General features: G+C 44.9%; 1 long non-coding RNA gene across 1 annotated transcript in view; it reads left to right on the forward strand.

The window, feature by feature from the left end:
- Positions 1 to 18,668, forward strand: part of LOC102165543 — a 603,985-nt gene that overhangs the window by 566,900 nt on the left and 18,417 nt on the right. Inside the window, exon 8 of the long non-coding RNA XR_002343107.1 lies at positions 12,948 to 13,122. This is a non-coding gene — a long non-coding RNA (uncharacterized LOC102165543). The remainder of the gene's footprint in view (positions 1 to 12,947; positions 13,123 to 18,668) is intronic.

Raw genomic sequence — 18,668 nt, forward strand, 5'->3', positions numbered from 1 at the left:
ATCCCCTTGTGCGCATGCTTCACGTGAGAGTGGCAGGGCTGGAAGCCAGGAGGGGCCTCCCCCATGCTGCTCCCTGCAAAGCTTCTGTGAGTTAATTTTATATGCCAACTTGGCTACTCAGGTATTTGGTCAAACACATCTAGATGTTGCTATGAAGGCATTTTTAGATAAGATTAGCATTTAGATCAATAGAATTCGAGTAAAGCAAATTACTCTCCATAATGGGAATGAGCCTCATCCATTCCATTGGCGGTCTTAAGATAAAAGGCTGAGGTCCTCCAGAGGAAGGAGGAGGAACGCTGTCTCCACACAGCTTTGGACTTGAGCAGCAGCACCAACACTCCCCTGGGTTTCCAGCCTGCTGCCCTGCTATGCAGATTTTGGACTTGTCAGCCTGCATAATTGCATAAGGCAATTCCTTAAAATAAATCAGTCTCTCTCCCCCTTTCTTTTTCTCTCATATAAGATGAATGTGTGTATATATGAATACACACACACACACACACACACACACACACACACACATTTGTTCTGTTTCCCTAGAGAATACTAATTAAAACAGCTTCCAAGAGGACATTTTTGAGTATACCTCTCTGTCTTCTCACAAAATCATTATTCCATTTTATGTATTTCAGAGGTTGAAGAGGTGGGAAGGCAGAGAATAAGAAAATGAGGGGAAAGAAAGGCTATTTCCACATATAAAGCAAGAAAAGGAAAAGGAAGAGAGTATCTGGCAGCCAAGAAAGGCCCTGTGTCAGTTTGGACCCAGGAAGAAGGTACTAACACAGAGTTCACAGTGTGAGAGATTTTTTTTTCTGGAAAAAGTAGTAAACAAGGAAATTGCTTTTTTTTTTTTTTTTTTTTTTTTTAATTTTAGGGCCGCGCCTGTGCATATGGAAGTTCCCAGGCTAGGGGTCAAATCGGAGCTACAGCCACCTGCCACACCCACAGCAACACAGGATCTGAGCTGCCTCTGTGACCTACACCACAGCTCATGGCAACACTGGATCCTTAACCCACTGAGGTCAGGGATCCAACCTGAATCCTCATGAATTACTAATCAGGTTTGTAAGCCGCTGAGCCACAGCAGGTACTCCAGAAACTGGACTTTTTAAAAAGCAAGCAAATCTAAATTAGCAATTATAAGTCAATAATAAATCAATTATTCAATGAATCCCTAGTGATTAATTTGATAAGAACAAGGTTGAATGCAAACAATGGACAATAACATGGGAGATCAAAAGAGGGAGACTCAGGGTGAAAGTAATCCAAGATCCTTGCATTTTTTGAGATAAAATTTAACTTAGACTTGTTTAATGAAGATGTATGTTAAAATTAAGGGTAAGCACTGAAAGATTAGAAATATAAAATATAACTTTCAAATGGGAAGTAAGGGAAAGAGGAGGCTAAAGAAAACTCAACTGAATTGAACACAGGCAAGGGGATGTAGAGAAGAAGCATAAACAAAAAATGTCAAATAGAAAACACAAAATAAAGCGGTAGAACTAAGTCCAAATACATTACTTATTGATGTAAATATAGACTGAGCCCTCCAGCAAAGGTCAAAATGGTTATCATTCTGCGGCAAGCAATATATAAGATAAGCCTGGAACATCTTGTTACAACAGAGAGCAAAGAGTTTTCAAAGACAACAAGTTTTAGGAGCTCACTCCAAGAGGCTCCCATTGTCCAAAGATGGGGCAGACTGAGCAATGGTCAGAATAACTGTAACAGTGAAAAAAACATAGAAAATATATTTGTAATATCCAAACACATAAAAATAATAGCAAATATATTAGCAAAGAATTTCAATGGAGTGAAACACTCCAATATATCACAATGGTAATGTTTAAATGGTCATATTTAAGGAAATAAATTCATTTTTTAAAAGCTAGTAAATAAAAGGAAAAAAAATCACACATTTACCCTGTATAAACAATACCTCGAGGCAACCAAATAAATTAGAGAGAATATTCGTTGTAGAAGAACCCCAGCTATTAAATGAATATGGTTATAGAACTAGACTTATTTTAAAAGCAATATAGAATCATCATTTTGCAAACCTGCTAAAATAATTGGTCTAGTGCAAAGGTAGGCAAACTTTTTCTCAGCAGGCCAACTAGTAAATATTTCAGGCATAAAAGGCCATACAGTCTATGTCAGGACATTTAATTGTGCTGCTCTGTCTCAAAAGCAGACATAGATGATATATAAACGAATAGGCATGACTGCATTCTAATAAAACTTTATTTATAAAAACAGGAGTGATCTGGAGTTGGGTCCTGGTGGCCATTGTAGTTTGCTACCCGACCTGAGTAGTGATCATCAGTATTTGCTAACAGCATAGAGAGAACAACCATACTGACCGTGTTTTCAAGCCCAGTGCAACTATACTTCTAAGATATACTTCTGGGAGTTCCCGTCGTGGCTCAGTGGTTAGCGAATCTGACTAGGAACCATGAGGTTGCCGGTTTGATTCCTGGCCTTGCTCAGTGGGTTCAAGATCCGGTGTTGCTGTGAGCTGTGGTATAGGTCGCAGATGCAGCTCCGATCCCATGTTGCTGTGGCTGTGGCTGTGGCTGGTGGCTACAGCACGGATTAGACCCTAGGTGCGGCCCTAGAAAAGACAAAAAATAAATTAATAAAATAAAATAAAATATACTTCTGAAAATCTCAAAGATCAAAGAAGGACTCAAGATGAAATTAGAAAATATTTACAACTAATGATCATAAAAACACTATCCATCAAACTTAATGGAATTTACCTCACATGGCACTGAGAGGGACAATGTAGCCTTAAACATTATATTAGAAAAGAAGAAAGATGGGAAATTAATGGGCTAAGCTTGCAAACATTTAGGCAAAGAACAATAGAATAAATTTGAAGAAAATATGTAATAAAGAGGAGGAAAAATTAATAAACTGGAAACAAAACATACAACAGAAGAAAAGGAATGTCAAAAGCTGATTATTTTAAAAGAACAAGAAATAAAACAGACACAGCAGGAAAACCAGTTAACACCCACGCTTCAAACAGCCTGGATAGAAAAGAATTGAGAAATTTCACATTTAAAATGCTACAAATGACAGGTCAGAAAGACTAGAAAGGGAGCTGGTATTTGCCAGCTAATGACTGCAGACAATCAGGATTTTTTTTCTAAAAGTTCTCAATCTTCTACCTTGGTATTTATAATTCTTTCTTTTGTTCAGAATACACTATTTTCTACCCTGATTCTCTCCCTTCAACTCTCCTACTCTGTGGAGCCTAGCCCCTCACTCTCAGCAGGCGATACTTCACCTCCAAGGTCACTGAGCAAATAGAAACCAATAGGTAGGAGTTCCCTCGCTCACTTTTCTGGATTCACTAGCCCACTGGGATGTTCCCATCTTTGTGTGTGTGTGTGTGTGTGTGTCTTTTTGCCACTTCTAGGACTGCACCTGCGGCATATGGAGGTTCCCAGGCTAGGGGTCGAATCAGAGCTGTAGCTGCCGGCCTGCGCCAGAGCCACAGCAATGCGGGATCTGAGCCGAGTCTGCAACCTACACCACAGCTCACGGCAACGCCGGATCCCTAACCCACTGAGCAAGGGCAGGGATCAAACCCACAACCTCATGGTTCCTAATCAGATTCGTTAACCACTGAGCCATGAAGGGAACTCCTGGGCTGTACCCATCTTGTTACAGACTCAAACCTTTGCAAGCATGTTTAAATATTCCTTTTCCTGGCCTCCTTCTTGGTAACTAGTATTTTAAGTTATTTCTTCTCGATGTTTCTCCCGGCAGAAACTTTTCTGTCTACAACAACCTCATTAACACACAGCTCAAGAAGTGCAGCTACCTCTTACCCTGGCTCCCGATTCCTGTCTTTTTCTCCAACACACCACAGCAACCATAAAAAAAAAAAAAAAAAAAAAAATTAAAGAAGAAAACTGACCATGCTGTTAAACTCCAAGCCATCCAGGACTCCCTCCTGCCTGTCAGATGAAGACTAAGCATTGGTGTTGGCCATTCAAGCCTTTGGCTTCCCACCCACATTCTGCCCCTGTTCCCCCTGCTCCCTTCAAGACCTAGTCTCTGGACTCACTCACTGCAGAGCCTCCTCCTTTGTTCCTTAAGGACTCACCTCCCAGGAATCCTCTTATACATCCACATCTCCCCAGACTCCATTATCTTCTCTCTATAGCGTGGATTTAGTGCCTTTACTTAGAAATACTTTGAGTGATTTCTCATGCAGCAAGTAATTATTCTTTCATCAGATATTTACTGAGCATTTTCACCTAAAGACATATCAGAATATTTATGCCAGCCCTATGCGTAATTACTAAAGACTAGAAACAACTTAGTATCTTTTGACAGTAGAATAGACGAGTAAATCGTGCTATATTCATAGAATGGTATACCAGACAGTGGTGAGAATGAATGAACATTCTTAATATGGGGCGTGTGTACGATTTATCCACATAAAGTTCAGGAAAAGGCAAAATTAAGTGATGGTATTAGAATCAGGATCGTAACTACCACTGACAGGGATGAGGGGAGGGATTGGTGACTGGAACAGAGCATGATGGAGGCTTCTGGAATAATAGTAGCTCTGTTTCTTGATCCTAATCCCAGGATGTGTTCCTTTTGTAACAGTTCATCAAGCTATGTAGATTATGATTTGTGCACTTTTCTGTATATGGTAAACTTCAACTAAAAGTCAACTGAGAGTTCTATTGTGACGCAACAGAAATGAATCCGACTAGGAACCATGAGGTTGCAAGTTCGATCCCTGGCTTCGCTCACTGGGTTAAGGATCCAGCGTTGCCGTGAGCTGCGGTGTAGGTTGCCAATGAGGCCCAGATCCGGTGTTGCTGTGGTTGTGGCTGTGGCGTAGGCCGGTGGCTATAGCTCCAATTGGACCCCTAACCTGGGAATCTCCACATGCTGCAGGTGTGGCCCTAAAAAGACAAAACAAAAGTCAACTGAAAAAAAAGCAGTGAGCACCTATGATGTGCCAGGCACAGGGTCAGAGGCACTGGGAAAACAAAGAGCTAGTCGGTCCCTCAAGGACTGGAAGCCAAGTGCAGAAGGCAGGTGAGGAAGCGTGGCAGCGTTAGAGTACAGTGAGGGAGCGATGGTAGAGGTTAAGCATGCAATGCAGCCCATTCAATTCTGTGAGCCTCAGTTTCCCCATCTGTACAACGGGGAACATATTTCCCACTTCACTGAGTTACATAAGAACCCAAAAGATAATATGGGTGGGCGTGCCCCCCAGAGTGCCTGGGGCATGGCAGGTGCCCAACAAATGTTCTTGACTCTGAATCCCATTCTCAGCAAATATTCCAGGAGAGCTCCACAGACAGCAGCTCCTTCCTCTCCGCCTCCATCCCCCTTCACACTTACACAAACACTCAGACACACATAAACACCACACGCACACAGGCTACTACTCGTGACTCCTTGGATTAAGACAGCAGTAGAAAATAAATATTAAACCTCAAAGGTGTTCACAGTCACTTTCTCTCATTTCTAAAAAATGCCTGGTTTCCTTCTCTGCAAAGTCCTGAAGGGCTTCCATTGAAATTTCCTCTCCTGCCACCAAAAGTCCTGTTAGATGTGCTCGCCCCAAGCCCTGAGGAACCTGGAAAAGGAGCCAATGGTGCCATCCAAAGGCTCTTTCTCCCACCAGGATTGAGGAGCTTTCCCACCCAAATGAAAACAGTTCTTTGGAATTCTATTGTGGCTCAGTAGGTTAAGAACCCAACTAGTATCCCTGGGGATGATGGCTCGATCCCTGGCCTTGTTCAGTGGGTTAAGGATCCAGCGTTGCTGAAAGATTCAGTGTAGGTTGCAGATTTGGCTTGGATCTGGCATTGCTGTGGCTGTAGCGTAGGCTGGCAGCTGCAGCTCCAATTCCACCCCTGGCCTGGGAACTTTCATACGCATCTGGTGCAAACCTAAAAAGAAAAAAAAAGTTCTTAAAACGTTCTTTGAAATCTGCTCGTTTGGAACTGAATGGGAAACATGGATAGGCTCTGCTGGGTTCGGTAGCCATGGCTCCGGCTGGTTTCACTGGACAGTCATCTTCTGAGGGCTGACAGCTAAAACAGTGACCTCAGTCAGCAGATGGCAGAGTTGCTGTATGATCATAGACAGGTCCCCCAAGGGTGTGCTCAGGGCACAGGGCACTCCATCCTGATGCCACCTGCCATGGCTCACTTGGAGATGCAGATGTGAGCAAGTAAGCTGCGTTGTTTTGGGAAGGAGATGCACCCCAGCAGGTCTGAGCCCACTTATCTGTACAATTGAGCCAAGAAGGCACCTTCATCTCCTCTGTGCCCCTCTGAAACCTCACTCAAACCCCACGCCTTCTTCCCATCTCCCTCAAATCAAAACCTCAGCCACCATCACCTCTCAGCCATACATCTCAAATCACCTCTCACCTATCTCCCTGATTCCCTCCTCACCCTGCCAACTACACCACCTCCCCTCACCCCACTCAAGCCCACCAAGCTCCCGCCAAAGTGGTCAGGAACGTTCCACACATCCTCCTCACCTGCCCAAGTCCTGCTCATGCTTCAGATCTCCATTCCCAAGTCACCTTCCCAAACGTTTCGCTGACTCCCATGCTGGTCAAGAGTAGACCCCTCCCCCATCATCCTCTCCCCTAACAGCACTTCCAATGTGTGTCTATCGATGTGTGTATTTGTGTGCATGTCTGCCTCCTCCGCTGCTAGATTATGGACTTTCATTCATCACTCTGTCCTTGGGGGCCAGCACACTGCTTCAAACACAGTAGGGGCTCAATATTATTGGGTTGATTGGATTGATTGATTGATGGGGCTCTGGAAGGGGAGCATTGCCAAAAACTTTAAGCAGCGAAAAAGAAAGGCTTTTCCTTCATTAATGAAAGAAGCTTGGGGAGACAATGGAAGAATCACGCTGCTTTTTATAGCGAACAATTATGGGCGGCTGTGTGGAATGAGCACAGAACCAGACAGACCTGTTCCTGCCACACGTCAGCTGTGTGATCTTGAGAAAGTTACTTAACCTCTCTGAACCTAGCTTTCTTTCTGATAATGGGGGGGAATAATACATGGAAGTATTTTATAAAATCTTAAAGCACTGGAGAATTCACAGGGTCTGAGTTAAGGCGGCAGCAGGGGAAACAGAAGGTAACGGAAGCGTGCAAAGCCTGTCTGAGATGCTTTCCACACACGCTCATACACGTGCTCTACTGAAGAGTGTTCCCCCCAAATTCTCGGCCACCAGAGCCTGTGGAACCTTGGAAACAGTCTTTGCAGTGTACTCGGATGAAACCATTCTGGGTTAGGGTAGGCCTAATCCAGGCATTGGTGTATTTATAAAAGAAAGAAATTTGGACACAGCCACAAAGGAAGTCACGTGAAGCCAGAGGCAGAGGTGGAGTGGTACATCTACAAGCCAGGGAATGCCAGATTGGTGAAAAGCCATCAGAGGTAGGAAGAGGCAAGGAAGGACCCTCCCCTAGAACCCGCAAGGGAGCATGGCCCTGCCTATACCTGGAGTTTGGACTTCCAGCCTCCAAAACTGTGAGAAAATGGATTTCTGCTGTTTTCAACCACCTAGCTTCCAGTGCTTCGTTACAACAGTCCTAGGATACGAATACACATGCACTAGCAATTTGCCATTTTGAATACCTTCAGGTGGCCCACGTGGCCCACCTTTGCCCTAGTGAGTCTTTGTCACCAAGGAAACAGCCCTGGTGCTTAGCCTAAAAAAGCTATCAGGAAGATTTGTCTTCAAAAGATAAAGAACAGAGATGAATTGTTCCTCTTGAACTGCCTGCTCTTGGATGGTACTTGTCACTCTTAATGCCCCAGTTCTCTGCCTGCCTTTAATACCAACCAAGACTGTCACAGCAGCCACCTCAGCTTTTCTGTGGCCTGCGGTCCAGGCAACATCTGGCTTCCCCTCCTCCTGACCTCGAATCACTGGGGGCACAATTCCATCCCAGGCTCAAACTGACTGAGGAATACGTGGCGAGGAATGATTTTTATTTGCAGCCCTAGTAGAGCAGATTCTATACAAATGACCCATGAGGAGAAACTGGCCAGATGTCTTGGACTAGGGTGTCCAAATATCATCTTCCCAATAGCAGACTGTGGGTTCCCTTTCTTGATGGCATGTTAGAGAGCAGAGTCTGGGACACAGTCAGCACATAGCGGTGACAGAAAGATCCAGCTCACCCACTGCGCCCACAGCCAGATCCATCTCTTCTCTGATGTGTAGATGGAAGTGTCCCTTCCCTACACCTGCTGGCCAGAAGGAGCAGCTCTTCCCCAAACACTTTGCCCTTTGCCCCTGCCATTTGCCCCCAGAGCTGGCATGAGTGTCCTGGTTTATGAACAACACCTGATGGCCCATGTTTCTCAAGAGGGAGGAGCTAATCCATCAAAGATGCGGAGTGAGAGTCCCTGGTCTCTTTCTCCTTCCACCCGGACCTGTGGGTAGCAGGGACCTGAGAAAGTGTGTCTGCTCTGCAGATATAAAACCTGCCTTGGGAGACTAGGCTATGGACAGGCAAGAAGCAAGCCCTCTTTGGCTCTCACTATAGCCTCTACTATTCTTCATGTAATAAAGGTGGCTCTTTAGTTTCCCATCCTAGTCATTTTATGACTTATCAACTGGTTCAGAACATGGTGGTGAAGGAGTGCTATTTGGTAGGACCTCCCAGTGGCCTTCAGACCTTCAATACAGTTGATTCTTGTTATTAGTGATAGTTGTTTTCTATAAAGTCCTGTTAACATTGAATTGGCAGATACTAAACTATCTTTCCTTGAGGAAACACGCACATACACACACCTTAAATCCTACAAACAACCCGTCCTAGTAGATTCAATTTGATTTTTATTTTACAAGAGAGAAAGCAAGGTTCAGAAGTTTTAGGTGACTTGCCTGAAGCCACCCACTAATAGGGGCCAGAGCTGGGATTCAAACCCAGTCCAAATGGGCAGTGTCAGGGCCTTTTGCACTGCCCTGTTCCACCCTGTCTTCATCCTCTGCTTCTCTCTGCTCAAGAGTAAAACTTGGAGGCAAAGTGTTGTCTTGTTCTGCTTCGGCTAGGAAGAAATGCATCAGGCAACTCATTTTTTTTTTTTTTTTTTTTTGCTGCTCTGCACATGTGGGCAAAAAACTACAAAAGAGCCAAGAGTGTTGATTTGGGGTTACAAATAAATGTTAGCTGGTAGATGGGTTTGCAAATACAAATAATGAGGATCAACTGGATATTGTCTTATTGCTTCTAATTATTCACTGTCCTTGTAGCAAAAGGATTATACATCCTTGCTCCTGTCATGTGATGTGAAGTGCCTCCCTGGGGGGGGGGGGCATGCCCCATCCACTGCAATCAGGGCCACGTGACTTGCTTGGGCCAGTGAAATGCCAGCGGCAATCCTGGGAGAACCTCTAGGAGCTACCTCATGGTTTCAACCACTTCCTCTCCTCTTCCAAGAGAGCACTATGTCTCAAATGAGGCTGCTTCTTCCACCTGGATGCTGGACTAAAGATGCCTGAATCACAGCCAACATGTAATATAAATGAAAACAGTACCTTTGGGCTTGTAACCGAATGAGATTTTGAGGTTTGAAACGGCAGTCTAACCAGAGCAAAAGCTAATAGAGACTGAAAGAGTCTCCGATGTGATGAGTAGACGGCCTTGCTGTAATCTTATCCTGTGGGTTAAAGGCAATAATCCTCTTCTGTTTAAATAGTGTTGGTTGGGGTGGGGGGCACACCGTCCAGTGGAGGCAGGACTCCAGAATTCCAGGTCTACCCAGGATGACTGAGGCCTGGATTTCAAGATGCTACTTGTGCTATGGTTCTCAGGTTTATTGAGCATCTGCTATGAACCAATCATCCCTGCAGGCCCTGGGAATATGGATAAGAACAGGGGCTGGAGGACTCGCCCTCTCGGAACTTACCCCTTCAAAGCCTTCCCAGGCATGACTCAGAAGCACAGCTCCAGGATTCCCTGGTTTGGTTTTAAACCTACAGAAGTAAGAAAACAGCCTTTTCCTGCTGTGTGTGAGCTCATGATTTTTTTCTTGTGTCGGTGGGGTCAATTACTCTCCTGCAGTACTGCAATAAAGCTATTGGAGACTCTCAAGTCAATGCTCTTATTAATTACTGTATCAGCTGTTTCACATACCCTAATTATCTCCCTGTGGCACAGACAATGGCCTTTTTAAGGGTTTTTTTTTTCCTTGTAAAAATAGAAATATGTATTTTAAGCTTTTCCAGAATTTAAGCACAACACGCGCGCCATCTGCTGGTTAAAATGAGAAATAGATGCATTGATCTCCAGTTTGAACTTTCAAAATCTTACTAGTACAACTAAGGCCTCTCTGACAGCAGGCCTTGCAGCCTGGCAGCCCACCAATTTTTTTTTTTTTTTTTTTTTCAAAGCCCCTCCGCAGCAGCCATTGCAGCCTGGACAGCCGCAACGAAATACAAAAAAAAAAAAAAAAAAAAAATGGATCCACAGTTGAGAATATTCCAGAAGCAGGACTTTTTGCTTTTTCTCATAGGAGCTTTGTAACACTGTTGGCTTTAAGAGGAAATTCAACAGTCGTGAGTAACTGGAACAATGTTCTGAGATGCTGTTGGTTCAGGGGCAGGTGCTGCGAAGCCTCCAGTTTTACTGCAAAAGAACCAGTGTTTTTTCTTGACTGTGGGCTTTGCTGATACTTCTGATGATACTTTTAAATTTTGTTCTATTAAATATTCTTGAATGTTATTACAATTGTTGGAACACACCAAAAAAAAAAAAAATACATTTCAAAATAATAGATAAAAATGCCCTTTAGGAGTTCCCATCGTGGCACAGTGGAAATGAATCCGACTAGGAACCATGAGGTTGCGGGTTCAACCCATGGCCTTGCTCAGTGGGTTAAGGATCTGGCGTTGCCTTGAGCTGTGGTGTAAGTCTCAGTCATGGCTCAGATCTGGCATTGCTGTGGCTCTGGTGTAGGCCTGCAGCAACAGCTCTGATTCGACCCCTAGCCTGGGAACCTCCATATGCCACGGGAGCGGCCCAAGAAATGGCAAAAACAAACAAACAAACAAACAAACAAAACAAAGATTAAGAACTAAAGCACAAAGAAGGGTATTACTTGCCAGTGTGGTAGATGGCACAGTCATAATTTGAACTGCCATGAACCCGTCTTCTGTTCTACACCAGCATCCTATAATAAGCTTAGTGAAGGAGATAGAGAAATGTAGAATTTAAGGACATAGAATAAGTCACAGTTTGCAAAGCATGCAAAGGTACGTGACCTTGGGAAGTCCCCTCAACCACCTCGTTAGAGGTGTCATCATTATCCCCATGTCATCATCCCTGTGTTACAGAGGGGAAGCAGAGAAGGATTAAGAGTCTTGCCCAGATGTCACACTCAGAGCAGAACCAGGCTGGATCCTGGGTCTGCTGCCTTTGGATGCCAAGTTATACCCACCAGGCCTTACTGCTGTCCAGCCCCTCCAACTGGTAGGGAAGGAGGTATCTGAATCAATTTCATCCTCCCAGGGACCAGTAGGACCAGGCTCCATCTCAGAGGGCAAGGAGGACAACCACTTTCTGAATGTTTCCACTGCAGGAGATTCAACCTCCTCCTCCAGAAAGAGGCCCCTCCCCCTTCTCCCTACATTCCCTTTGTGCTGTCCACACCCACACCTGCTGGGGTAGGGACTGCTGAGGCCCTCAGCCTACAGCAGGCCACCCTCTACACACACACACACACACACACACGCCCTAACATTAGCTTTTTCAGCAGTTAGCTTTTCCTGAGTCTCTAGGAACAGTAGGTATCACATTGCTAATCCTTGGTGTCTCCCAGACAGCACATTACACACATTTTGGTGATTCATTGATGTCTAAGGAGTGATTAAGATGTAGAAACCTCAATAATTTTATATGATAACAGATGGTAACTGACCAATCATTTGTAATGTACAGAAATATCAGATCACTATGCTATGTACCTGGAACTAACATAGCATCTTAGGTCAATTATATTTCAGTTTTGAAACAGTATTCAACAGCAAACCCATGAAGTCCTCCCAAATGGAGGAATCCTACAGCCACTGGGAGTCAGGTATGTAGATGAGGTCACAGCTTCACCCTTCACAAAAAGTTTTAAGCCTCTTTTAAACGTCAGTTTCTTCATCTTTAAAATAAGTATAATAATCACAAGCTCTGGAAAATTCACTGAGTATAAAGAGGGGGACATCACACTTGAAAATGCTTCATCGAGATGAAACCCGTTGTACGTGCCAAAGAAAGCCCTTCCTGAACAATGTGGCTGTGAACTGTGGATTCCTCCATCAACTATGAAGCTAGTGGAAAACTGCAGTGATGTAAACACTAACTGGAGTTTCCACTGTGGCGCAGTAGGTTAAGAATCCAACTGCGCGGCTCAGGTCGCTGCAGAGGTGTGGGTTCAATCCCTGGCCCAGCACAACTGGTTAAAGGATCCGACGTTACCACACCTGCAGCTCTGATTCAATCCCTGGCCCAGGAACTTCCATATGCCATGAGTGCAGCCATAAAAAGAAAGAATGAAAAAAAAAAAACTAACTGCAATGTGCCATTAGAATATGCATTGTTATATGTTGTTATCATTCTTAGACCAGAAGAGTTAGGGTTCCACAATAAGTCATCAATTCCACAAGTTACTGAGTGCTTCTGTGTTCTGGGCACCATTCTGGGGCTGGGGCTGGGGGAGGGAAGGGTTGTCTTTTTTCCTTTTTCCTTTTTTTTTTTTTTGGCCATGCCTGCAGCATGTGGAAGTTCCCAGGCCACAGCAGTGACAATGCTGGATCCTTAACTACTGCACCACAAGGGAACTCCAGAGGGTATTCAAAACACCCCACAGCCCTGGCCTTAAGGTGCTCACTACCCTACAGGAAGACTTACTTCTTCTCTCTAGCTGACACAAGGAGGACCAGTGGGTACTGCAAAGAGGCCAGCTCCAGCCCCAGCCCAACATGGGAAGCAGCTCAGTGCATCAGTAAGGGAGCAACATGAAAACACCTCTCAGATCTTCTGGTTCTGCTGCTTACCTGCTGTGTGTCCTTGAACGAGCTACTTTTCCTGTCTTCTGTGTGAGTACTAGCTCAGATAATGGATTTAAAAATGAGTTCTAACCAGTTAAGTGCCAAGCAAATATTACAGCAAAGACTATTCATATTTGTTCCTCAATATCATTTTCCCATTTTACTATCGCTGAAAACATGGCTGTTTAGCATAAAGACTACATTTCCCAGACTCCCTTGCAGTTAAATGTAGTCATGTGACTGAGTTCTTGCCAATAGGATGTCACTAAGTGTCATGTGGTGGCTTCTGGTAGATAGAGGAAACTTTCTTAGAGGTAGCTGGTCCACCCCTTCTGCCCCTTCTTCCTGCTTTCCTCCAGGATGTGTTTGGAGTATGGTTGTGACTATTGAAACTCCAAACTGGGCCATGAGAACAGTGGTTAACCCTAGGGCAAGTGGAGTGGAAGCTGAGAAGGGTGGTGGTCCCAAAGACTTTGTGGAGAGCCATCACAGCTCTCCTGAACTGGAAAGCCTGTGGATGTTCACACAAGAGAGAAATAATTATCTCTTCAAGCCACTGTCCTTTTGAGTTTTCTATCATTCACAGCTGAACCTGATTCTAATTCACATAAATATTGTTTGCTATGGTGATGACATGCCACAATGGCCTTTCTAACAGTGGGCATTGTGTAGTACAATGAGTTGGCCAGTTAAGAAGGTCAGCTCTTACCACAAACAGTCCTCAAGGAAATACTATACAAACTTCTGTGAAGGTTCTTCTAGAAGAGAATCTTCCATCAGCTGGATTCCAAGGACGAGCAATCCAATGAGCATGAGACCCACATGCGTAGTGGGACTCAGGACAAATCAACCACATCAGGAAAAACTCATGCAAATTCCAAAGCACCTATGGCTCACAGTCTGGTGGGAGACAAATGATGACAACACCATGGGGTCTGTAACAGAGGTGTCTGAGATCCTGCGGGAACACAAGGGGGCATTCTGGTAAGAAAGCAAAGGGAGAATAAGAAAAATTTTCTCTTTTTTTGTTGTTTTCTCTCTCTCTCAAGAACTGTTGATTTACAATATTGCGCTAGTTTCAGGTGTACAGCTAAGTACTTCAGATATATATATATAAATAAAAATTATATACATATATAATTTTTCAGGTACTTTTCCAATATGGGTCATTACAAGATACTGAATATAGTTCCCTGTGGTATATAGTTCCCTTGTTGTTTATCTGTTTTAGATATAGTAGTTTGTATCTCTTAACCCCATACTCCTAATTTATCCCTTTCCTCTTTGGTAACCATAAGTTTGTTTCCTATGTCTGTGAGTCTCAGTCATAGAAAAGGAAGGAAATAATGCCATTTGCAACAACCTGGATGGACCTAGAGATTATCATACCAAGCGAAGTAAGTCAAACAGAGAAAGACGAATATTATATGCTATCAATTATATGTGGAATCTAAAAAAATAATACAAATAAACTTAGTTACAAACAGAAACAGACTCACAGACATAGGAAAGATTTCTGAAAGGAGACATTAGAGTTTGGTCTTAATGGATAAATGGAAGTTATCCAGAAAGAGAAGGGTGGAGAAAACATCCTAGGCCGAGCGCAACGCGCAGAGGCAGGAAGATGTTGGTGGAAACCCAGAGCGGGCTTCCAGCGGGGTCCACCTGCTATGGACCACAGAAGGAGCAGCCACCCCAGGTGAACCCCGCCAGCCTGTGGAACACAGCTGCACCCCCAGGTTTCACTTTCCAGGGTGACTCAGAGGATGACGTGGAGCTGCCGTGGGCTCCCCGGTGGTTTTTTCGCAGGGATGGCTTCTGCATGTGGGGTCATCGCTGGTGAGTAATGAGACAGACCGGCTTTATAGATGGAAAGTGAGAAAATATCAAAGTGCTCAAAGCAGGAAGAGGGAGATGTGGGGTAAAGCAAAGGAGAAGCGAGCATTAATGATTCCCTTTTTGGAGACCACACAAGGGCTGATCCTGCTGCCTCCTTAGCTGCTCCCCTCAATGAAAGGAGGATCTCAGTCCCACAGCCACATCAACCCCAGAGGTCAAGTGGAAAGTCCTCAGAGCCTCCTCGGACATTCTCTCCCTTTCTTCCACGTCAGAAGTGAAGCATGCCCATCTACTGCAGTCCTGAGAGCCATTCCTGGCCTTGCCCTGCCGCCCAGGATCTGCCTTCCAGAAATCCGGGACAAGCTCACATCTTCCCAAACTGCTCACCCACTCAGCCCCTGGCCTGGCTGGAACTCCACTCAGCCTCTGGGTAGAAATGGCCCAGGTAAAAAGAAGGATGATGCTTGGAAGGTTATACCAGCCCTGCCCCATGTATACTTTTATGGGAGGATTCTCCGGCAACCCTTGAGGAAGGTATACTGCCCCATCCTGCTCAGATGGGAAGCTGAGGTTTGAACCCACTGTGCCAAGGCTTATGTCAAGCACTGTACCACTGTGACTCAGAGGAGGAGGTGTCCACTCCTGAACCAGAAAATCCCATTTTGTCATAGCGCATACGACTGAAGATACTCCCTGTCAGCTTCCCAGCTGACACTCCCCTGTACCAAGGGGCCATGGGAGACACAAAAAAACAGGAAGCATCAAGGGCAGGGGTATCTAAGGAATGCCCGCTGTGTGCCAGGCACTACACTGGTCACCCAACATGAGCCATCCTAAACAGATGGTCCTTACAAGAGTGACACTGAGGTCAAGATTAGCACACCTGTTCTACAGACAGGGAAATAGAGACTCGGGGAGGCTGGAAGTGATTCGTCAAAGATTCGACTCCACAAGAGATCATTACCATTATGAACAGTGCAGACTCCTGGGCCCCATTCCAGACGGGCTGAATCAGCTCAGAGGTTGGGACCCCAGGAATGTGCTTTTCAAACCGTTTCTCTCCAAGATTTTCCGATGGTGAAAGTGTGAGAACACTGTCCTCCACCAGGGGCTCCGAGTTGGGGACACAAGACCTTCATGCCTCAAAGGTCCAGTAATAGATGACAGTGAGCCAGGATTTGTCAACAGGAGGCAGCTGGTACAGTTGTTAGTGCATAGTCTCTGGAGCCAGGTCTCTGGAGTTCGAATCCTGGCTCTGCAAATACTAGTTGTGTCACCTTGAGCTAGCCACATTCCTCACTGTGCCTGAGCTTCCTCATCTGAAAAACTGCATCAAAAAGAACACCTAGGAGTTCCTGTTGTGGCGCAGTGCAAACGAATCCGACTAGGAACCATGAGGTTGCAGGTTTGATCCCTGGCCTTGCTCAGTGGGTTAAGGATCTGGTGTTGCCGTGAGCTGGGGTGTAGGTCATAGACACAGCTCAGACCCTGCGTTGCTGTGGCTGTGGCGTAGGCTGGCAGCTGTAGCTCCGATTGGACTGGAAACTCCATATGCCACAGGTGAGGCCCTGAAAAAACAAAAGATAAAAAAAAAAAAAAAGAACACCTAGAAGGTTGTTTGGGGAGGATGAATGAGTTAAATGTGTGGAGTTTGGCACAGTGCCTGCCACAGAGTAACAATCCAGCGATGCCGTTGTCATCATTACATGATCAATTGTCCCAAATAACACAAGAAAGAGGAGATTATTTGACACTGTGGCTCCTGAAGGAGGAGGTCAAAGAGCAGCGTTCCAGAGAATTTGAATGGATAAAAAGAGAAGAGCTTAAACAACAGCTCTTTCTTTCATTCCTGAGCTGATCTTACATCACTGTTTGTTATTCCTCAGGAAGTGTCACCAAGAGCAAGTCACTGCAGTCGAGACAGGTCGTGAATCAGTCTGCGAGGCTGAATCACAGCCAGAGCACATCCTCTCCTGGGTCTTGAGGGGAGGAAGATGACAGTTCTCTTTGAAGCGAGGACGGCTTTGCCCAAGAAGGGAGCTGTGTATATTTTTTATGGCCACCAGGGGGAGACAGAGAGCTTAACTGACTTCACAAACTGAACAGTATTCCTAAATTCCTTGAAGATTTGGGCCATTGCCCACTGATTTGTTTTCACTTTTGCTGTTTCCCCTACTTAGAATGGCCCCCATTTAACCCATCATCATTCTCCCAGCCAACTTCTTCATATGCAAACTAACCTCTGGCCAGCCACTATGCCAGGGGCCGAGGGAAGATACAAAGAAATATAAGGCATTTAAGGAACGCTTTGTGTGTACAGGTACTCCACTGGTATCCTTGTAACTACAATGAGGTCATTCATTTTCAAGATTCACTTCATCAGGAATAAGATTCAGGGCACTGTCACTAAGTGCCAGGCACTGTGCTAACATTTCTGTGAATTAGCTCATTTAACTCCCTGAACTACCCAATAAGTAAGTACCACCATTATACCCACTTTACAGCAGAACAGACTGAGTCTTGAGGGAATTAATAACATCTGCCCAAGAACGCAGAGCTAATAAGGGAAATGGAATTCATGTATGAGCCCATGGAGTCTGGTTATAGAACCAAAGCTGAAAACTGGCCACCTCTCTGGTCCTTCCACAAAGCCTTGCCTCTGCCCACACTGTTCTCTCTCTTCTCTGGATTCTGATCTTGTTTGTAAGCAATCCAATGTAGGACTTATACTCATTTCTTCTCTCACACACACTGGCAAATGCCACTCTCCCATCCTACCCCCATCCCACCCCTGCCAGGTATAGAGTAAGTTTCTTAAAGCCAATGATTCTATCTCACCCTTATTTCTATGTAACTACCATTTATTAAGCATCTCTGTATCTGACATTATCAAGGGCACATTTATTCTTTAGATTTGCTGTTTACTAGTCTTCACAGTAACCCTGGCAAGTAAGTAGTAGTATCCACATTTTATAGGTGGAAGATTAAGTCTCAGAAGTTACATGATCCTAGACCACTCACCTACCTGGCAGGTAGAATATGCAGGACCCCAAGGCCTGCAGTCTCTCCATGACCCTCAGCTCCACCTCCCCCTCTGCCTTGCTTGGGGCAGCACCCAGAATGAAGGGAGCCTCAGAACATGAACTCGAAGGCTTCAGTTAAGGTCCCTCACTCTCTGGGATGCAGGTCAAAAGCATCATCTATTGATTCCTGTCCGGTACAGTTCCCAGACTCAGGCCCTCTCCTATTCTCAGTCCTGCCCCTTCTTTGGTGGATTCCATGTTTGAATGTCACTAGTGTAAGAACCATGTCATATTCACCACCATGTCCCCGGAGCCCAGCACAGAGCTTCACACATAGTCTGAGGCTCAGTATATGCTCATGAATAAATGAACAAATAAAAACAATTAATACATCTGGTCCCTCAGGCATTCTGTACCCAGATCCTCTATGAACTAGCTTTTGACCACAGCCTGACAGTTTTTTGTCTCAATTCTATCATTCAAATTTGGACAACAAAAAAGCACTTTGTAGAATTCCTGCTGTGGGGCAGCAGGTTAAGGATCTGGCATTGTTTCTGTGGCAGCTGGGGTTCCATCCCTGGTCTGGGAACTTCCATATTCTGCAAGTGCAGCCAGAAAAAAGGAGTTCCCATTGTGGCTCAGCGAAAATGAATCTGACTAGCATCCATGAGGACAGTCTCAATCCCTGGCTGCACTCAGTGGGTTAAGGATCCAGCATTGCTGTAAGCCGTG

This window comes from Sus scrofa, chromosome 4 (assembly GCF_000003025.6).
Source record: "Sus scrofa isolate TJ Tabasco breed Duroc chromosome 4, Sscrofa11.1, whole genome shotgun sequence".
Lineage (NCBI taxonomy): Eukaryota > Metazoa > Chordata > Mammalia > Artiodactyla > Suidae > Sus > Sus scrofa.